General features: G+C 43.0%; 1 pseudogene; it reads left to right on the top strand.

The window, feature by feature from the left end:
- The first annotated feature begins 21,686 nt into the window (after nucleotides 1-21,686).
- LOC123462301 lies at nucleotides 21,687-22,110 on the top strand (annotated as a pseudogene).
- The last annotated feature ends 1,461 nt before the right edge of the window (nucleotides 22,111-23,571 follow it).

Genomic DNA, 23,571 nt, shown 5'->3' with positions numbered 1-23,571 from the left:
CATTGGGTCTCCACTGCAAGCCATAGTTCATCTTCATGGCCCCATGTGGTCTTCATGCAGGCAACCAGCAAACCTGCTTCACACTGCTCATAGCTAAAACACAAGATCATGTTGCAAACTCAATGACCCTCTCTTTCCTGCATTTGTTATACTCCACAATACCAGGTAGGGTGTCAAAATTGTTAATACAAGGGAGGAATAAATCAGACTTTAAAGAATAGGACACTCCTTGAGCACCCAGGCCCATTCAAAAAAGTCTACATTATTCCTATTGCCCCAGTGCAGATGAGCTGGCCAATCTCAAAGCTTATAAACTCTCAGTTGCAGTGAAATGGGCAACAATTCACCCAAATAATTTTTTCTTTCTGTGCCATATGCCTCTGCTCACACCAGTTCATTTCTACACAAAGCAACCCTGCACAACTGCTTAGGACAGTCATAACAGCAAGCTTCTCACACAAACAGCTAGCCCAGCCCAAGCAAAGCTCATTATCATCCTCATAAGCCAAACTTCACAGTCCAGAGTTCTTACTGCATTCATGCCTTTCAACTCTGACCAGAATAGTCCATCAGCAAGCTGTACTTACAGCATTGCAAGGTGTCTCTTAGACCAAGGTTTCAAATCCTTCCACATTCCTCTTGAAAATCAGCTCCAAAAGGCCAAAGCCACAGTCAGGTGTCTAGCAGCAAATGACATCACTCCTTGGTACCACTTTACTGTTGCAGTCAGGTTCGCATTGCTAGTAGAAATCACCCACCAAGAGCAGCTTGTGGGAAAAAGAGGTTTATTTTGGCTTACAGGCTCAATGAGAAGCTCCATGATGGCAGGGAAAATGATGACATGAGCAGAGGGTAGACATCACCCCTGGCCAACATAAGGTGTACCATAGCAACAGGAAAGTGTGCCAAAGGCAAGGGGAAACTGGCTATCACACCCATAAGCCTGCCCCCAACAATACACTCCCTGCAGGAGGCATTAATTTCCAAATCTTCATCAGCTGGGAACCTAGCAGTCAGAACACCTAAGTTCATGGGAGACACCTGAATCTAACTACCACACCTGTAAAGCCTAAGAATCCATGTTTGACTCACCAGGTCCCAGATAAACTACACACACAAGGTGATGCAAGTGTGCCATGTCACACATGTATGCAAAGTGGCACACACATCTGGAGTTTGACTGCAGTGGCTAGAGGCTCTGGCATGCAAATTCTGACCTCCATTTAAAAAATTTACAAAAAAGATATATTTCTCTTAATAAGAGAGAAATTGAGAATATTTTGGGCAGAAGTTCCCAGAAGGGATGGAGAAAGCTTTACCCTAAAACCACAGGATGCTAGAAAGTCCTATACAAGCATTTGGGGACAATGGTCAGTAACAGCATGATCAAGGAGTGGATCCTGCAAGCTACAAAATCAACCAGGCAAGTAAGATGTACATACTGGTATAACAGTAGCACATAGACTATGGGGGTAATGAACTGCTCTCTGCTGGATATGAAACACATCCAATGAGAGAAAATTCATGATGCTGAGATACTTGCGTATAGCTTGAAGGTTCATAGAGAGTAGAAGTAAGTTTCCACTGTTCCTTGCCTTAAAGAAGGGATTATGCCCGTCAAAAAGTCTTCAAGGGCTGGAGAGATGGCTTAGCAGTTCAGGCACTTGCCAGCAAAGTCAAAAGACCCAGGTTTGACTTCTTATGACCCATGTAAGGTCAGATGCATAAGGGGGTACATATACATGGAGTGCAATGGCTGGAGGCCCTGGCCCATCCTTCTCACTACCTCCCTATCTGCCTCTCTCTCTCCTTCTCTGAAATAAATAAATAAATAAATAAATAAATAAATAAATAAATAAAATATTTTTAAAGACCTATAAATGTCTATTTTTGTCCCCTTTAATCCATGCTGCTCCTTGATTAAAGAATCTGATTTTAACAGATGGCAGAAAATACCCAGGAAGCCCAAGACCAGTAAGTTTGTTTTGGCTTAGAGACTCAAGGGGAAGTTCCATGATGGTAGGAGAAAATGATTATCTGAGCAGAGGGTGAACATCACTTCCTGGCCAACATCAGATAGTAACTAGCAGCAGAAAATATGCCAAACACTGGCAAGGGGAAACTGGATATAACACCCTTAAGCTGGCCCCCAGCAATACACTGCCTCCAGGAGGTTCCAACTGCCAAATTGCCATCAGGTGGGAACCTATAATTCAGAACATTCAAGTTTATGGGGAACACCTGAATCAAACTACCACACTAAGCATTAAAACAATATCATTTCACTTCAACAGTTCTCACAGTATTTGTTTCAAATACCGAAATGCCTATTCTTATCATTTGTCATTAATTCCCTATTTATGTGCTGTCTTATTTTTCCCTCAACCAATTTCCTTTTAAAAATATTTATTTGGGGCTTAAGAGAAGGCTTAGCAGTTAAGTGCTTGCCTGTGAAGCCTAAGGGCCCCAGTTTGAGGCTCGATTCCCCAGGACCCATGTTAGCCAGATGCACAAGGGGACACATGTGTCTGGAGTTCGTTTGCAGTGGCTGGAGGCCCAGGTGCGCCCATTCTCTCTCTCTCTCTTTCTCTCTCTCTTTCTCTCTCTCTCCCTCCCTCTCTCCCTCTTTCTCTCTGTCGGTTGATCTCAAATAAAAATAAATAAATAAATAGAGTAAAAGATATTTTATTTTTTATTTGAAAGCAAAGAGAGAGGAAAGGGAGAAAGAATGGACGTGCAAGGGCCTTTATCCACTGCAAACAAACTACAGATGCACATGCTAATTTGTGCATATGGATTTATGTGGGTACTGGGGAATCATATAAATGGACTTAGACTTTGAAGGCAAGTGCCTTACCCAATGAGCCATCTTTCAGGCCTGACATTTCTTGATGAATTAAAATTTATAAAAGTCTAAGCTAATCAATACTTTTCCTAGGAGTAGTAAAACATTTGTGATCAGTGCTTTGACACACACGATACAGTCAAAGCACACACTGCAGTTATCTCAGGCTTATATAAGTCATTCTACCATGGATGTGGAATTCCAGAGGAAAAAATACACTGGAATGTATAGAACAGAGTGGAGAAAGCCATGTCACTCCTCCAAGGGCAAAGCAAAATGAAACAGAATCATAATGTGTGCTGACAATCAACACCCAAAGCTAACCACCATCTGACCAACTATGATGGGAAGAAAACCCTTTTGTTTCCTGGCTCATGGGGACCTGTGGCTGGGTAGTCTGTGTGTCTGTGTGAGCACGTGCGTACAAGTATGTGTCCATGTTGGCCTGGGGGGTGTCAGGTGATACCAGCCCTGGGCTTGTATCATACAGGAATGTATCATATACAACTGATAGCATGCTAGGAAGTAGAAGCAAGAATGACCCCTGGGGAGCATGTGCACAGCTGAAGCAGCTCTGATAGGGACAAGGATGAGACTGGGATAACACTTCTGCCATGAAGGAGGGTGTGCATAGGACCCAGCTCTGAATCTCTGAAGTAGAGGAGCTGACAGAAGCCAGTCTTCCCAGGCAGTCAGGTGGGGTGGAGCATGTGACTATCACTGTTTACAGTTGTACCTGGGGCAAAGAGAGAGGAACCAGTGGGAAGGTCTTGTCTGAAGAAGAAACTCTGATAAGAGGGGTCCAAGAAGTAACCTCATTTCCTTGACAACAGAAAACAGAACTTAGAACCCTGGTGAGTAGGCAACCACAGTCCAGAGGAAACCTCAACTGACTCACTTGTCTAAGGACACTAGATGGAGTACAATATTCTCTTGCTGTTTCCTGGGTACTGTGGGCCCTTGCCATCTCTGGAGACTCTGGGGACACTGCTGTTTGGAATATGTCAACAGCTATCTTACCACAGGTGATACTTGAGAGCCTATTGTATTCCCACACAGGCCATGATACTCCTGGAATACCCAAGTTTGTGTGTATGTGTGTGTGTGTGTGTGTGTGTGTGTGTGTGTGTGTGTGTGCACATGGAGGAAAATTCTTCCAGCAGCCTTCTACTACAGTGTATCACCACAAGTAATTTAACAGTCTGTTAATACTTCCACATAGGAAACATCATCCTCTCTCCTTCTTCATATTAAAAAGGTGCCTGCACACAAGGATGATCACTGCACTTAGAACTACATGGAGTTCATGGTGGACTACCTTCCAATTGCAGTGCAGAATGAGGATCACTACTTTATCTCAACTTTGCTGGTCTTCCACAAACAGTTTGCCACCATCTCAGAGGTGCTGGGCCTGATAATGGAAAGATGAGCCCATATTAAAACCAAGGAGCTCATCCTTTTTGCTTCAGTCTTGGGAGTTGCTTGGCTGTCTCTGAAGCTGTTCATTCTCCTAGGTTGTCGTCAGGACTAAATGAGTTTGCAGGCTGGTAGGGTTTGGGTTTAAAAGGACATGGGGCGGGCTGGAGAGATGGCTTAGCGATTAAGTGCTTGCCTGTGAAGCCTAAGGACCCCGGTTCGAGGCTCGGTTCCCCAGGTCCCACGTTAGCCAGATGCACAAGGGGGCGCACACGTCTGGAGTTCGTTTGCAGAGGCTGGAAGCCCTGGCGCGCCCATTCTCTCTCTCTCCCTCTATCTGTCTTTCTCTCTGTGTCTGTCGCTCTCAAATAAATTAAAAAAAAAATTTTTTTAAAAAGACATGGGACTCCAGTGAGTGACATTCATTTTTCCTACCCTAAAGAAGCACTCTTTCCAGCACCACCCTTTCTTAGCCCTCAGACAAAGCCCCTCATTCATTTGTAAAGAAGAATCCAGATGACATCTAGCATAGCTAGCATAAGTGGCACAGGAAGTTCTGAGCTCCAGGCTCAGGATGACACATCAGGAACACCTGAAGCTCTACATGTAGGGCCATTTTCTCTAGCTGTGCCCATAGGAGACCTCCCATCAAAAGAAAAGCCCTTGCATCCCGTGAACATGGAGCCACCTGTGACAGCAGCAGAACCAGCAGGTGTCGTCACGGAGCCGGCTGAGGCAGCTATTGTGTCCCCTAGGTCATGCACCTCAGGGACACATGAGACATTGTCTCTTCCTACTGCTTTGGGTCTGGAGCAGCCTCTGCCCATGGCAGACAGCACAGGGCCACCTCCTGCTATTACTGCAGACTCTCCATGTTGTGGTCAGGAAGTTTGATTTGAAACAACATCAATAGTGTCTTACCCTGCTTGCCCTCCTCCTGTTGTTGGTGTTTAGGGAGCTCAGGCTCATGACAGTCACTGCTTTGGTGAATTGTCCTGTTGGGGAACATGAATTTGGGATTCTCTAGCAGAAAATGGGTCTTTTGTGCCTTTGGAAAGGGCTTATGAAAAGTCACTCTTCCTAAAACTCTCAAACCACCTTGACTTAGAGCTGCCTCTACCAATTGTGAATCTCTTTCTCTCCTTAGGTTTGGGCTCCTCCAGCACAGGAAGTCCTGAGCTCCAGCCTCAGGATGACACATCAGAGACACATGAAGCTCCGCATGTGGGGCCATCTTCTCTAGCTGTGCCCACTGGAGACCTGCCACCAAAAGAAGAGACCTTTGTGCCCTGTGATAATGGAGCAGGGTGACAAAAGCCTTTAATCTCAGTACTTGGGAAGTAAAAATATGAGGATCACTGTGAGTTTGAGCCAGCCTGGGACTACAGAGTGAGTTCCACATATGCCTGGCCTAAAGTGAGATCCTACCATGAAAAATAATACTTGCAGCATCCAAAAAACCTTGTAAAATTTCCATCACTTATGTCATCTGTTTCCTAAAGAGCAAGGTGGGGCACAGCAGCATGGACAGCACGTTCTACCTGATTTAGCCCTCCACACTCCGCAGTTATTCTCCAAGAACCATTCCACGTCCTTATCCCATTGTGCTGCTAGGGGGCCAACATGCATGGTCTCACTGCCAACAGCCTTGGTAGAGCTGGCCCAAGCTACTAGGTCCAAAGTAGAGCAGAGACTGACACCTTCCTGCCCCTTTGTTTTCTGAGTCTGCCACTGGAGCTAGCTCCTTGGCTTCTGTCTTACCCTAAGTCAGTGTTGTGCCTGGAACCACTGCCTCCCTGTAGCCACACCTGGTTGCTAAAACAACCTAAGGGTGGACAGTCAATTCCAACACCCAGGATCATAGGGTTTTTTTGTTTTGTTTTGTTCTTTGAAGTAGGGTCTCACTCTAGCTTAGGCTGATATGTAGTTTCAAATTGCTCATGGTCATGTAAATAATCCCCCACCCCAAGATGGAGGCAAACAACCCTAAATAAACTCAGTGGCTCACAAAAAAGACAACCAAGTGCAAGCAGTGCTCTTTTGAAGAAGGGGTTTAAGAGATAGGAAAGGGTACAAGAGAAGGTAATGGGGAGGTCAAATATGATTATCATACATTAGCCAGGAGTGGGAGCACCTGCCTTTAATCTCAGCACTCAAGCGGCAGAGGTAGGAGGATCACCATGAGTTCAAGGCCAGGCTGAGACTACATACTGAATTCCAGGTCAGCCTGGACTAGAATGAGACCCTACCTCAAAAACCAATAATAATAATAATAATACATTATGTAAATGTATGTTTCAAAATATAAAAGAAAGAGATTGGGGCTAGAGACATGGCTTAGCAGTTAAGACACTTGCCTGCAAAGCCTAAGGACTCATGTTTAGTTCTCCAAGTCCAACATAAGCCAGACACACAGATTGACACAAGCACAAGCATGCAAGGACACACATGCCCACAAGATGGTGCATCCATCTGGAGTTCGATTGTAGTGGCTGGAGGCCTGGCATGCCAATTCTCCACCACGTCTCACTTTCTATCTCATGAAAACAGAAAAAGATTGATTCAGTAGAGATCCCAGTACTGGCATATGGCTTTAGTGATGTTGCTGAGCCCCATGGTAGGATGTGAACATCACATGGTTGGAAGGGCTCTAGCTGATAAGGATAATTTACCCTGACACATATATGAGTTCATAAAGTGCTAAAGAAAAGCAGAGGGGTCAAGAAAAGTAAAACCTTGAGTTTCCTGTTCCCAGTTTCCTACACCAGTGGGTGTGTGGGCATGGCGTGGAATGACTAGGCCAGATCCCTGTTCCCTGCTCCTCCAGTTCCCTCGTCCTGGCACCCTGTTCCAGAGGGTGCCATCAAGGATGCCTAGTCATACAATGGAAACTTTTAATGAAATCACAGAGAAATCAGTAGGAATTCAATCCTAAAATGAAAACACAACAACCAATGAGATGCTGATCAAAAGAATGGCTGAACTGGAAGCAAACTATCAATAAACCAACAACTGTATCAACAATATTGAACAGAATTGTCTCTTAGAGCATTCAGCTTTAGACAGCAAGCTTAACTTGATGGAAGAAAACATTAGAACCCTCAAAAGAGATATAAATGAATTGAAGGCAAGTCAAGAAATGTAAGATCTCAACAACTGATTGATTAAGCTTAATGAAGACTTAATCAAATGTAAGAATGAGTTCAGGAAGCATCAAGAAATCAGAATTTGAATTGAAATTGTACCTCATAAAAGATATGGACATGATGCAAAATAATACAACCAAAATCAAATATCAGATACAGCTTATAAAAATCTCTCTAGAACCCCTCACTAACAGAGTTACTCATGTGGAGGACAGAACCTCTGATCTGGAAGGCAGCACAATAAATAGATCAGGTGGCACAAAACATCACTAAGTTCAAAAACTCAAGTGAACAGAACACAAGGGAACTGTGGGACATCCTAAAACAACCAAACATCCAGATCATGGGTTTACCAGAAGGAAAGAAAATCCAGGCCAGAGGTATAGTGAACATATTCAACAAAATTATTGAAGAAAATCTTTCCAATCTCTCAAAAGAGAGGCCCATCCAGATACAAGAGGCCCACAGAACACCAAACAAACAAGACCAAAGAAGAAACTCTCCAAGGCACATCATAGTTAAACTCTTAACAATGAAAACAAAGAAAGGGTGTTAAAAGCAGCAAGATAAAAACAATTCACAACATACAAAGGCAATTCCATCAGAATTATATTGGATTTCTCAGTGGAAACCCTGAGAGCCAGAGGGCCTGGAATGGAACACTTCAAAATCTAAAAAACTATGGCTTCCAACCTATGCTACTCTGCTCAGCAAAAATATCCCTCATAATAGATTGTGAAATGAAAAATTTCCATGAAAAAGTCAACTCTATGATTACATGAACACAAAGCCAAACCTACAGAGGATACTTCAGGGAAGACTCCACATAGAAGAGTCAAATAGCCAATCTCAAGAGCCAACAAGTAGACCACAATAACCAAAACTAGAATAGGCTCTACATAATACAAAACACAAGAAAGCACCTAACCCCATAAAACTCCCCATGGACATGGATTAGTTCAAACCTCACAGTAATAACCTTAAATATTCATGGTCTTTACTCACCCATCAAAAGACAGAAGATATCAGGATGGATAAAAAAAAATGGGCCCTTCTATCTGCTGTTTTCAAGAAACCCACCTCACCACTAAAGCTACACAACTCCTCAGGATAAAAGGATGGAAAATGATATTCTAAGCAAATGGTAATAAAAAACAAGCAGGTGCTGCTGTATTATTAACTGATAATAATCTTGATAAAATAGACTTCCAACCAAAAATAATAAAAAAGGACAAAAAGGCCACTTCTTATTAATCAGGGGAATAATCCAGCATAAGAACATTACAATCATAAATCTATATGAGCCAAACACAGGTACACTACAGGATATAAAACAAAAACTACTTGGCAACAAAACAGAAATAAACACTAAGACCATCATAGTCAGAGACTTCAGTACTCCACTATCATCAATAGACAGATCATCCAAGCAGAAAATCAACAGATAAATAATAAAGCTCAACAACAGCATAGATCAACTAGACCTATCAGACATTTACAGAACATTCCACCCCAACTCTACAGAATACACATTCTTCTCAGCATCCAATGAGACCTTCTCCAAAATGAACCAGATATAAGAACAAAATGCATGCCTCCATAAATTCAGGAAAATTGAAAACTTACTGCATTATATCAGATCACAACGCCTTAAAACTAGTAATTAACAACAAGAGATACATTAACAACCAGCTACTGAGAGTAACAACACACTTTTAAACAATGAGTAAGTTATGGAAGAAATCCAAAAAGAAATTGAAAAAGTCATAGAATTGAATGATAATTAAAACACAACTTAACAAAACTTATGGGACACAATAAAGGCCGTCCTAACAAGAAAATTTATAGTGCTAAATGTCTTCAAAATAAAGACAGAAAAAGCTCAAATTAATAACCTAATAGTCCACTGGAAAGGTACTGGGAAAAAAAAAGAAGAATCCAACCCAAAGCATTCCAGATAGAAAGAAATAATCAAGATCAGAGCAGAAATTAATAAATTGGAAACACTTTTAAAAAATTGATAAAATGAAGATCTGGTTCTTTGAAAAAATAGACAAGATTGATAAACCCCTGGCCAAACTGATCAAGCCGAGAGAGAGAGAGAGAGAGAGAGAGAGAGAGAAGTCTCAAATTAACAAAATCAGAAATGATAAAAGAGAGAGAGAGAGAGAGACAGCAAGATCACAACAGACATCAATGAAATTGGAAGAATCTTTAGGGCACACATCCAAAACCTCTACTCCATAAAACTGGATAATCAGGAAGAAATGTATGGATTCCTAGACACATAACACCTAACAAAACTAAACTCAGAGCAAATTAATTTCCTAAAAAAAAAAAAACTATCACATCCATGGAGATTGAAAACATAATCAAAAACCTCCCCCCGAAAAAACAGTCCAGGACTGGATGGCTTCTAAGCTGAATTCTATCAAATCTTTATTTTAGAACTGAAACCAATTTTTCTCAAACTATTTTGCATAATCAGAGACCAGGGCATCCAGCCCAAATCCTTTATAAAGCTAGCATCACCCTAATACCAAAACCAGACAGAGAGGCAAAAAGAAAACAAAACAATAGGACTATATCCCTGAAGAACTTGGATGCAAAGATCCTGAACAAAATCCCTGAAAACTGAATTCAACAACACACCAAAAGCATTATCCGCCTTGATAAAGTAAACTTTATACCAGAGATGGTACAACATATGGAAATCTGAACCCTCAGCAGGTCCTTAGGGGGAGCACCTGAATTGAAGGGCCTTGGAGATAGTGTGTGATGAAGCCTAACCTTAAATTTCTCCTGTTTCTCTTTTTGTCTTCTTTTTTTTTTTTCTTTTCCCTTAGAAATGGCCTGTAACTCCTAGTACCAGGATGTGGTTAACATCCACAATGAGACATTGATCAGAGATGTACAAGATCTCCCGAAATAAGACAGACTTTTGTCAGAGCACTTGATTACCCACAGGGGCTAATGGCAAGACCCCACTGCTGAAGACACCATACACTGTTGGCACACAGCATTCATAGACCTGGCTGGAATCTGGAAGACAGCCTGTTCCCAAACAGCCCATCTACTGATGGATGGTGCTATATGAGCTACTGGGGAAAAGCAGCCAACATCTGTCCAAGCAACTTGAGGTCTAAACTACTCAGAAGCAAACAATGTGATGTGACGCTCACACAAGTGCAATAGGGGCACTCAGCCCCACTCCTCCTCTGCCTTTCCCAATTCCCGTTTGTCCAGGCAAGTACATCACCAGAGAAACACCACAGCTGCCCATGGGGTGAGTGGCTACCCTTGTTTCCTGATTAGGACAGCTTTTATGACTGTGATAGATCATTTCCTTCATTTTTTTTCTCTTTGATTTTCTTTCAAGGCATCCTATAGCTCCAGGCTGGCCTTGAGCTTTCCTACCTCAACATCCTGAGTGCTGGTATTAAAGGCATTAGCCACCACCTCCTGCTCTGTGACAGTTACTTCAGTGGTCAATTTGATTACATTAATAAACACTTCAGGCATTAATGAGCCACTCTTGTGGTGGTGGTGGGAGGGAGATTTCCAGAAAGGTATAATCGAGGGGGAAGACAGGCCCTGAATGTGGGCAGCACCATCCCATGATTTCAGTAAGGAAACCAACTGAGGGCCAGCATTCCCCTTTTTCCTTTCTCCATGCTCTGTCATGCTTTCCTGTCCTGGCCTGCTGAGGGTGACCAAGCACCTGTGGCACACACCTGCCATCGAGCCACCCATCACCCACAACCGTGGACTATACCCCTCAAACTATGGACCCAGACAAACCACTGCTCCATTAAGTTGTTTCTCGCCAGGTTAATGGTCAGAGACAAGTAACTAGCACCCCTGCACTTGTCCCACAGCGCTGCCCAGTGATCTTTTTTCTGCCCAGAGCAGGCAAACATGCCAAGCAACAAGTGCCTTTGTCAACTTTATCCACGCTGGCACTCTAGCGCTGAGCGGCTCTCTGACCTCTCATGGGAAATTCACACACCCTTTACATGTCTACTCTCAAAGATGCCGAGAACGGAAATACGTTACAAGCAGAGGAAGTCACAAGTTTTATGTAACCAGAGGTTCCTCAGAAGTTTCCGAGCCTTGTCCAGTCTGCATTTTCTGGGCACTAGCTCTTCACTCTCACTTAGTAAAGACAGACACCACAACAACAGCGAAGACGTGTTGTCATCTTCCTCACCCTGGAGAAGAGGAACATGAAAAATATTGAGCCAGGTGTGGTGGTGCACGCCTTTAGTTCCAGCACCTGGGAGGCCAGCCTGGGACTACAGAGAGAGTTCTAGGACAATTTGGTTTAGATTGAGACCCTACTTCAAAAAAAAATAAACAAACTTGTCTGCACTTTTTTTTTTTAATTTTTATTTATTTGAGAGCGACACAGAGAGAAAGACAGATAGAGGGAGAGAGAGAGAATGGGTGTGCCAGGGCCTCCAGCCTCTGCAAACGAACTCCAGACGCGTGCAACCCCTTGTGCATCTGGCTAACGTGGGACCTGGGGAACCGAGCCTCGAACCGGGGTCCTTAGGCTTCACAGGCAAGCGCTTAACCGCTAAACCATCTCTCCAGCCCTTGTCTGCACTTTTTATGGCAGAACATTCTGGCATGAGAGACCACATGCACAATGGAATGGAGCAAATTAGTGGCAGTGATTATATAATGATGGCAGGTGGACTTAGACTGGGGAAAGAGATCATGAAATGATTGGTAGATCCTTATAACTCAACATGCTGTGAGTGCAGGTTAAACACTTGTCCTGTGTCCATACCCCGGCACTGCACAAAATCGTAGGCACAATCAATACATTGTAAATGGAAAGAGTGAGGTGTTATGTATTGCTGGAGTCAGGATCCTAGCAAAGGTAACAAGTTAGGCATGAGTTAGAGGCCAGCCTGAGCTACACAGTGAGTAACTGGCAAGCCAGGGTAAGACCCTATCTCAAAATTAATTAATGAAAGAAAGACATCCCAGGTCAAAGAGTGGGGCTGGGAGGAGAGTATATACCAGCACACAGTGACAGGGTACTAGAAAGAAGAGGTGGGGGAAGTAACACACAGGAGGGGAACACTGGCTTCTAATGAGGGCTGGGGTCCCATCACATCTGTGTTTTCAGAAGACCTCTTTAGCTGAATGGAGGCTCATACCTTTAATCCCAGAACTCACGAGGCAAAGAGAGGATCGTTATGAGTTTGAGGCCAGCCTGGGAATACAGTGAGTTCCAGGTAAGCCTGGTTTAGAATGAGACCCTACTTCTGAAACCCAAAACAATAAAAAAAGAAAGAAAGTCCTCTTTAGCTGAGAACCAGTATTTCCTTCTCCATGCTCTGTCTCCCTTCCCTGTCCTGGTCTGCTGAGATGTAACCAAGCACATATGCACACCTTTAATCCCAGCTCTTTGGAGGTAGGTGGATCCCTGTGATCTCCAGGCCAGCCTGGGACTAGATTGAGTTCCACTTAAACTGGGGTAGAGTGAGCCCCTTACCTTGAACAAAAAAACAAACAACAACAAAACATCTCTTTTGTTGCTCTGAGGACAGAGGACTTTGGGAAGTCAGTGAGGAGCAGGGTGAGAGTGAAGCAGAGGACGCAGGAAGGAGCTGCTTAGGAGAAGTCCAGCTCGGCGGGATGTGCACAGCTTATATGCAATTCTGTGGTTGTCTCCATGGGACTTGCTGAGAGGATACATGGTACAGGGTGGAGGGAGGAGTGAAAGATGGCTTCCAATAGGGGATCCCCAACTCCGCAGTTATTCTCCATGAACCAGACCACATGCTTATCCCATTGTGCTGCTAGGGAGCCAACATGCATATTCCCACTGCCAGCAGTCTTGGTGGAGCTGGCCCAAGCTACTAGGTCCAAAGGGGAGCCGGGACTGAACCCACCTCATGTGTCTTCTATGTCTGCCACTGGAGCTAGCTCCTTGCATTCTGTCTTAGCCTAAGTCAGTGCTGTGCCTGGGCCCACTGCCTCCCTATAGCACACCTGGCTGCTGAGTGGATCACAGAGTGGACAGAAAATCACAACCCCCAGTATGGTAGGCTTTTGTTTTGTTTATTTTATTTTTTTGAGTTATTTGTCATCCTGGGCCTGGAGCTCAGAACTTCCTACACTGAAGGAGCCCAAACCTAAGGAGAGAAAGAGATTTGCTAGTGGTGGAAGAACCTCTAAGTCAAGCTGGGATGGGGGTTTTAGGATGAGTGCCTATTTCTAAACCCTTTCTAAAGGCACAAAAGACCCCATTTCAGCTAGAGAATCCTGAGTCCCTGTCCTCCCAGGAGAACACATCACCAGGCTGGGGTCCACCTCTGATTCCAGGGTGAACACTAGTATCTGGATCCTACCTGGTGGCCCCAACACTGAAAACTCCTCTCACATCCTCATGCACCTACCACAGGCCTCTTCCTCATTCATATTGTCAAACTGACATTCATCCTCATTCAGCGCTGACAGGAGCTGCTGGACACGGTCGGCCAGGTGGGAGGAAAAAATGTTGAGGCTCATGTAGACCTTCAGCTGGTTCAGCATGGCCAGAGAGTCTGGAAACTCACAAAAATCTTGTGGCATCCTGTCCATCCATAGGCCTAGCAATATGGTTATGACCCTAGGAGGTTGTCACAGAGCAGAGTCAGAAGCCTTGTCCCTCCTAATCCAACACTGCCCAGGGTCCAGCACACAGAAGGTCCCAGTGCATGTGCAGCTGGGCATGGTGAAAAGAGACATGGGACCCAAGTCCACAGGGTACCTGGACACCTCAGTCCAGGCCCTGTGCTGGGCAAATCATGCTGGGATGGGCTGTGGTAGGCATGCATGTTTACAGGGTTCTGCTTTTTTTTGCATTCTCCCCTATGCTCCCAGGTACCGAGGACTCCACCCACTTTCCTCCTACTGCAGGGGAAGCCCAGGTATCCATCCTCTAATATAAATGGCCAGAGGAGAGTGATGGACATTGCTCAGCCCTCTAGCAATAACTCCACAAATACTGCACACTGCAGAGAGGAGTTGACCTCCCTCTTCACCAAAAGCTCACTCTCCTTCTGGCTTTCTGGGCCTTCTTACAATCTTGCTGGAAAGATGGGTACCTACAGGAAATCAGGAGGGTGTTAGTCCTTAGCTCCCGTGTCCCCAACAACTAGGAATTCTGAAAGGGCTGGCTGAATTTGGGATGGGAATAGCAGCCTATTGGAAGGGCTGAGAATCTTGTGCGTTGGCTGTTCTGTGAGTTACATGCGAACTTCCTAGAAAACTTTCTGTAGTTACAGATGCTATGTGTGTGTTCGTACAATGAACAAACCCAAGTGACACTTTCACAGATATCACCAAAGGCACAGAGCTTCTTGATATGCCCTTGGTGGGGTCGTCTATCATGTGCCATTTATGCTAGCTATGCTAGATATCATCTGGATTCTTCTTTACAAATGAATGAGGGGCTTTGCCTGAGGTTTAAGAAAGGTCAGTGCTGGATAGAGTACTTATTTAGAGCACGGAAGATTTATGTCACCCACCAATGTCCTCAACTCCTTTTAGACCCAAACCCTACCAGCCTGCAAACTCATTTAGTCCTGACAACAACCTAGGAGAAAAAAACAGCTTCAGAGACAGCCAAGCAACTCCCAAGACTGAAGCAAAAGCAGTGAGCTTCCCTTGGCTTGAATATGGGCTCACCTTTCTATGATCTGGCCCAGAACCTACCAGATGGTGGCAAAATGTTCATGGAAAACCAACAAGGTTGAAATAAAAGTTCACTGCAGTTGGGAGGAAGTCCAGCACGAATTCCACATCATTCCAGCTGCAGTGGTCATCCTGGTGGGCAGGCACCTTTTTAACATGAAGAGTGACAGGAAAGGATGGTTCAAATGTGACAGCATTAACAGACACCTAATTTACTCATGCTCATACACTGAAGATGTGTTGGAAGAATTTTCCTCCATGTACACATACACACACACACACACACACATGCACCGAGAGAAAGAGAGAGAGAAACAAGTACTGGGGTATTCCAGGAGAATCATGGCTTATGTAGGAATGCTACAGGCTATTAAGTATCACCTGTGTGTCCCTGTGGAAAGGTGGCCTGCTGACACATTTGGAACAATTGCATACCCAGCATCTCCAGAGGTGGCAAGGGTCTCTATATAAGGCATTACCGAGGCCTGTGCCTACAGTACTTGAGAAACAGCAAGAGAATGTACTGTGTCAAGTGTCTTCAGACAAGTGAGTCAGTTGAGGTTTCCTCTGAAACTGTGGTTGCCTGGTCATCAGGGATCAAAGTTCTGTTGGCCATTGTCAAGGAAATGAGGTCCCCTCTTAACAGAGTTTCTTCCTCAGACAAGACCTTCCTAATGGTTCCTAGGGGTCCTCTCCCTTTGCTCCAGGGACAACTGGATACAGTGATAGCAACATGTTCCATTCCACCCCATCTGACTGTCTGGGAAGATTGGCTTCAGCCAGCTTCTCCACTTCAAAGATTCAGAGCTTGGTCCTATCCACACCCTCCTTCATGGGAGAAGTGTCACCCCAGTCTCGTCCTTGTCCGTGTCAGAGCTGCTTCAGTTGTTCACATGCTCCCCAGGCGTCATTCTTGATTCTACTTCCTAGCATGTTATCAGCTGTATATGACTAAACATACCTGTGTGATAAGCCCAGGGCTGGTATCACCTGACACCCACAGGTAAACAAGGGCACATACTTATATGCATGTGCTCACACAGACTACCCAGCCACAGGTCCCCATGATCCAGGAATCAAAAGGGTTCTTTCCCATCATAGTTGGCCAGATAGTGGTTAGCTTTGGGTGTCATGTGTCAGCAAACAGTATGATTCCTTTTCATTTTACCTTTCCCTTGTCTACATTAGACAAAGCTACATGTAGACAAGGCTTTCTCCACAGTGTTTCTGTGCACTCCAGTGTTTTCTCCTCTTGAATTCCTCACCCAGGTAGAATGACTGTCACATTGTACTGAAAGAATTGCAGTGTGTGGTTGGAATGCAACATGTGTGTGTCACAGTGCAGATAACACTTTTTCTACCCCTAGGAAAAGTATTTATTAGATTAAATTTTAATAAATTTTAATTCATCAAGAAATTTCAGGGCTGTAGAGATTGCTCAGCCTTCAAAGCCTAATGACCTGGGTTTGATTACCCAGTACCCACATGTCTTCAGATGTACAAAGTGGTGTGGTGTGCATTGGGAGCTTGTTTGCAGTGGCTAAAGGCCCTTCCAAGTCCATTCTCTCTCCCTCTCCCTCTCCCTCTCCCTCTCCCTCCTTTTCCCTCTCCCTCTCCTTCTCCCGCTCTTATCTCTTTCACTCTCTCTGCTTGGAAATAAATAAAAAATAAATTAATTTTAAAAACTGTTGAGGGAAAAGTCAGACATCAGTCTCAAGCACAGTGAACTACCTGCAGGAGGCTCCATCACACAGTCTCAAGCACTGTGCACCAATTATAGGTCCAACTGGACGCTCTCCACCCCAAGCAGTGGTTTCACCTTTACATAGCCTTAACCTGAAGCCTTGCAACTCTTTTCCAGACTTGTTGACTTCCTGAGACATCTGGAACTTCCTTCCCTTCACCCTTCCAATGAGGTAATGTTTCAGATTTCAACTAACATACCCATGGGAATGGTTATGTGACCTTTAATTTTAGGTCTCCAGACTTTACTTCCTGGTTCAGAGTCTCCTTCATCTATTTAGGACAGAATATTTCCATTAGAGGAAACTGCTACACTGCAGAATCTATGTTCCTCAGGGGTTCTGCTCTGTGCTTGGCTTTTCTTGTGCTTCTGTCTGGTTTTGCTATTACTATAACACTTGCTTCATCAGAGTCACTGAGCATTCCCTGCTTTTAATTGTGTGGAATAATTCTGAGAAGTAGAGCTTTTTAGTTCTCTGTAAATGTTTGGTAGAATTCATCGGTGAATGTAACTGGGTTTGGACTTGTTTTGGTTCAGTCTCATTCAAAGTTATTACTCTATCCCAATAATTTGTCTCTTGTGGGGCTAATTACATAAGTCAAGAAATGCAGCCACTTCTTTGAGTTTTCTTATTTTGTGGAATACAGATTTTTGAAATGTGACCTACTCAACCTTCCAATTTTAGTTTTATCTGTTTGTAATACCTCCCCTTTAACCCCTAAGCTTATTAATTAGAATCTCTTTTTGTTGTCTGTCCCAAGATTTACACATATTGTCTATTTATTTTTTGTTATTTATTTGAGACCTCTATTTTTGTAATGTAGAAATGCAGAGCTTATAAGCTTCCTTTTTCAGGATGGTCTTCATTGTGTCCCATAAGTTTTAGTATGCCATGTTTTCATTTTCATTCATTTCTAGAAAATTTTTGATTGCCTTTCTTGATTTTGTTATTGATGCATTCATGAGTCTATAGTATGCTATTGAATCTCTAGTAGCTTGTGTATTTTCTGTTATTGATTGCTAGCTTTATTGCATTTGGTCATTTATAATAGAGGGAGTTATATCCGTTTTCCTGAATTTGTGGAGACTTGGTTTATGTCCTAACATATGATTGTGGTCATTTGAATGTCCCCCTAAAGACTCAGATGATTTTATTAAAATGCTGATCACAGGGGCTAGAAAGACAGCTGAGTAGATAAGATGTTTGCCTGAAAAGTCTAATGACCCAGGATTGGTTCCCCAGTACCCACGTAAAGCCAGATGTGCAAAGTGGCACATACAACTGGAGCTTGTTTGCATTGACTATAGGCCTGGAATACCTATTCTCTCTCTCTCTCTCTCTTCTGTCTCTCTACTTATACATTAACAAATAAAAATTTAAAAGACACTTTTCTCTGCTGCCTGGCTGGAGGAGGTGTCACAGGGGATGGACCTGATTTCCAGCCCAAGGTACAGAGAGTGCTTGAGCTCTGCCTGGGACACTGCTGTTGGCCAGAGTGCGCTTGCTTCTGGTGTGGTGCGGCTGCTAGAGGCTTTCTCCCTTTCTTGCATCTGCGCAAAGGGGCCAGCCTCTTTTGTCCTTATGGAAGTTCCCCGGATCTGTAAGCCTGAAATAAATTCTTTCTTCCCATAAACTGTGTCTGGTTTGGAGGTTCAGCATGGAACTTAGTGTAACAGAAACTGTTAGAAGCAAGGGAAGTGGGGGGATATTTCTGCCATGAAACTGACCATATTTATTTTGGTCTTTTGGAATATTTTGCTGGATGAATGGGACAGAATTTGATATTTGCAACTGATGGTGGCTTCCAGAGCAGAAAGTCAAGTTTCATGGATCCTTCTGGTGAGAGATTACAAATGTTACGTGCAGAGATTGTGTTGGCTTTGGGACTTTCAAAGAGGAAGGAAAGGCAGCAGGGAAAATTGTTGGGACTGGGCCCCAGGCGCGAGCTACAGTATGCTCCCTATGCCCAGAGAGTTTGATCAAGGTTGAATTTAAAGAAATTATGTCTTTGTTGGAAGATACAGGACTAAAAGTTTCAAGAACTGAAATTGGAAATATTCAAAGAAGTTTAAAATTCCTGAGACTGGTTGCTGAAGCTGCTATTTATTATCAAGAAAATTTTACCATGAGTAAGAATGGCCCACCTGCTTTACATTGAAACAATGAAAGGATGCCTGAGGTGAAAAGACTGAATGGTAGAAATGCAAAATCTTTTGAAAAGACATGACTGAAAGGAAGAAACCCGCTCCTTGGGTCAAAATTTATTTCCTTCCTGAATTAACAACATGTCTGTGTCCTGTACACACTGGGAATTGAAGGATCATATCTCAACATAATAAAAGCTATTTATGACAAACCTACAGGCAACATATTCCCAAATGGGGAAGTACTTGAAGCTTTTCCACTAAAATCAGAAGCAATACAAGGGTATCCACTGTCCCCACTTTTAGTAAATATAGTACATAAAGCCTTAGCTATAGCAATAAGGCAAGAGACATGCATAAAGGCATACTAGGTGACAAGAAAGAGATCAAATTATCATTATTTGTAGATGATATGATTCTATATATAACAGACCCCAGAGACTCTACCAGCAAACTTTTGGAGCTAAAAAACATTTTTAACAACATAAGAGGATACAAAATAAAAATCCAAAAATCAGTAGCCTTCTTATATACTAAAAACAAACATGCTGAAGATGAATTCAGTGAATTACTCCCATTTACAGTTACCTCAAAAGAAAATGTACCTCAGAATAAACCTAACCAAGGAAGTGACAGATTTTTATAATAAAAGCTTTAAAACACTCAAGGGAGAAATTGTAGAAGATACTGGGAAATAGAAAGTTATCCCATGTTCTTGGATTAGAAAAATAAATATCATGAAAATGTTAATCTTACCAAAACAATCAAATCAAATGGATCAATGACTTTAATATCAGACCTGAAACTATGAAACTTCTAGAAGAAAACATACAGGGAACATGTGAATGTACTGGCATAGGCAGCAACTTTCTGAATATGACCTTGGTTTTTCAGGAAATAAAGCCACTAATCAACCACTGGAACAAGAAAAAAAAAAAGTTTATACAAGCCAATGACATTATGAATAGAGAAAAGATGCAACCTACAGAAAGAGAGAAAATCTCTGCCAGCTATATATCTGATAAGGGATTAGCACCCAAGATACACAAAGAACTCAAAAAACTAAATAATAAGAAATCAAGAAACTCAATTAAAATATGGACTTTGAAGGGCTGGAGAGATGGCTTAATAGTTAAGGCATTTGCCTGCAAAGCCAAAAGATCCAGGTTCGATTCTCTAAGACCCATATAAGCCAGATGCACAAGGTGGTGCATATGTCTGGAGTTTGCAGTGGATGAAGGCCCTGGCATGTCCATTCTCTGTTTCTCTCTCTCTCTCTCTCTCTCTCTCTCTCTCTCTCTCTCTTCCCCCCCCCAAACAAATAGAATTTTAAACAATAAACTGATTTATTTATTTTAAAAATATCTGTAATGGAACCAAATAGAGAGCTCTCAAAAGGAGAAATACAGTTGGCATCTAAAGAATTTTCTATATCCTTAGCCATCAAAGAAATGCAAATTAAAACTACTTTAAAATTCCATCACACTCCTGTCAGAATGGCTATCACCAAGAAAACAAATGATAATAAATGTTGGTGAGAATGCAGAAAAAAGGAAACTTTCTACACTACTGGAGGGAACTTAAACTGGTACAGTGATGTGGAAATCAGTGTGGAGGTTCCTAAGACTGCTAAAAATAGATTTACCATATGATCCAGCTATCCCACTCCTAGACATATATCGTAAGGATTTTTCTCACTACCTTAGAGATACTTACTCATCCATGCTTATTGCTGCTCTATTCACAACAGCTAGGAAATGGAAGCAGCCTAGATGTCCCTCAACGGATGAGTGAATAATGAAGATGTGCTACATTTATACAATGGAGTTCTATTCATTGGTAAGAAATATGAAATTTGCAGGGAAATGGATGGGTCTGGAAATGATTATATTAAATGAGGTAACCCAGGCCCAGAAAGCCAAATATCACATGTTGTGTCTCATGTGTGGATTCTAGCTATATGTGTTTAGACTTATATGTGAGTTGGAGTAAAAACTGATAGCAGAGGCCAGTATGTTAGAAAAAAAGACTCTAAGGTAACAAGGAGAAGGGAGGACTTAAGTAGATAGTTTTCCATATATTTCAGTAGATGAACAGAGTACTGGGGGTGCCATGACCTAAGTGAGGTCACTGGAAGAGAATGAGTGAAAGAAGGGTAGGCGGAGGGTTAATCAAAATTAAAGATTGATGAATAAGCCATATGGAAGCATACATTTTTGGAAGAGGGAAAGATTGTTAGATCCACAAGTTGGAACATTATGCACAGAGACACTGCCTCCTCCTGAAGGCTCCCCCCACAATGCAAGACCCACATTTCCCAAGGAGGAGGGTGCCTTCAGAGGGGGGAGGACAAACAAGGAGGAGACTCACGATGGTACCAACATAGCTGTATACACAGTGCACATAACTAATTAAAAGGGGGGGGGGGAGTGCTTCAAAAGACAAATAAAAAAAAAAAAAAAAAAGAAAAAGCCAGAAGACACATTTGGGATGGTTCTTAGTGGAGTGGCAAACACAGCCCAGCAAATCTGGGCCTGAAATTGAAATTAAATAACTCATCAACCAGCCTGGTGCAGGGCCCTGTGTGGTAAGGCCTTCAGTGTGAAATCTCTGAGAATGAAAACCACAGGGAACAGCAAGGGGCGGGTCAGGAGCAGCTGAGCGTGGGTTCCTATGCGTCCCCCTGGCAGCCACCATGAAGATCTGGACTTCCGAGCCACTTTGGACCATCCAGGAAACCGTTACGCGGCCAAGCAGAAATACACAAACCCCATGAACCCGAGTGTGGCTGGCATTGATGAGCTTCACAGACATATAGATCATTCTGGAAAGCTGCCCAGGCTTCTCAGCACAGAGTGGGGACTGCCCTCCATTGTGAAGTCTCTTATTGTTGTGGCAAGAACCAAAAGGTACGTGCAGGAACACTCTGTGGTTGACCCTGTGAAGAAGACAGCCGGGAAGCAGTGGAGCCCGTGGTCCCTAAGTTAAGCGCCGAGATCAAAGAACTGGCCGCTCAGGCAAGAGGATGCGTGAGGACTCCTATAGCAGCAGCTGTGCTGGGAGAGAAACGACAGCCAGAGTGCGTGCGCAGCGGCCACTCTCCAGACTCTCCAAGCTAACAGCATATTTATTGGTGATTTAGATATATATATATATATATGGCTATTTTAGGTAGTTTTTTGTTTGTTTAAATGAGGTGGGGTAAGGCAGTGACTTGATGAAAATAAAAAGATGTAGGGCTTCAGAATCTGAAGGGTCATGGTGAGGCTAGTGTTGCTTGAAGCAACTGTCTGGTATGACTTTTTTAAAGTACTTACAAGGGACTGGAGAGATGGCTTAGCGGTTAAACGCTTGCCTGTGAAGCCTAAGGACCCCGATTCAAGGCTCGGTTTCCCCAGGACCCACGTTAGCCAGATGCACAAGGGGGCGCATGCATCTGGAGTTCGTTTGCAGTGGCTGGAGGCCCTGGTGCGCCCATTCTCCCTCCCTCCCTCTCTCTCTGCCTCTTTCTCTCTCTCAGCAAAATAAATTTTAATTTTTTTTTTTTTTTATTTGAGAGAGACAGACACAGAGAGAAAGACAGATAGAGGGAGAGAGAGAATGGGCGCGCCAGGGCTTCCAGCCTCTGCAAACGAACTCCAGACGCGTGCGCCCCCTTGTGCATCTGGCTAACGTGGGACCTGGGGAACCGAGCCTCGAACCGGGGTCCTTAGGCTTCACAGGCAAGTGCTTAACCGCTAAGCCATCTCTCCAGCCCAAAATAAATTTTAAAAATGAACAAAAAAAATTTTTTTAAGTACTTGCAAGAACTTGATCCTGATCTTGAGTCTCTGGGAGGTGCTCTTCAGATGCTGGCTGTGAAACAAGCCCACAAGGCAAGACCTCCCCTCAAGCCACAAAGTTGCCTTACTGCTGTAGATAGAACATCATGTGTGAGAAGAACTTGTGTCTTTCAGATGACAATAATTTCTATAAAACACCTTGATCTGCCAAGAACCATGGTATTTTGATTTGGTACTTAAATGATATTTTTGCATATAAATTAGCATTAACATATATATGACTCCAACAAAAACATTTTGTTGTATCAAAGAATAGTATATTGATTTGCCAACGTTTTGTAACTTAGTAAAATTCTCACCTTAAAAAAAAAAAAAAACAGGAAAGACAAATTTAACTACACACCCTCTGAAATTCTGTGCCATAATCTACAGCAGGCACCACCACCTCCATGTATATATAGGCATGTGTACTGACATATTTATAAAATTATTTCTGAAACAACTGAAATTGATTCCCCATTTCCTCTAGACTCTTCAAAGTATATTTCCTATGAAAAAAAAATCATTTATGTACTAAACCACAGTACTATGTAAAAATGAGAAAATTCATACTAATACAATACTATTTCCAAACATGCAGACAATTTCCAAAGTTCACTTTGCTCCCCTAATGTCCCTATGTGATCATGGATCTAATCAAGAGACCATGAGTTGAAGTGAATGGTCAAGTAATTCCAAATCTGTGTATTTAAAAGTATATTTTTATTTATATATTTGAGAGACAAAGAGAGAGAATGG

Source organism: Jaculus jaculus, chromosome 7 (assembly GCF_020740685.1).
Source record: "Jaculus jaculus isolate mJacJac1 chromosome 7, mJacJac1.mat.Y.cur, whole genome shotgun sequence".
NCBI classification, from domain to species: Eukaryota; Metazoa; Chordata; class Mammalia; order Rodentia; family Dipodidae; genus Jaculus; species Jaculus jaculus.
The sequence above is the reverse complement of the archived record's forward strand: the minus strand, read 5'-3'. Positions and strand labels throughout refer to the sequence as shown.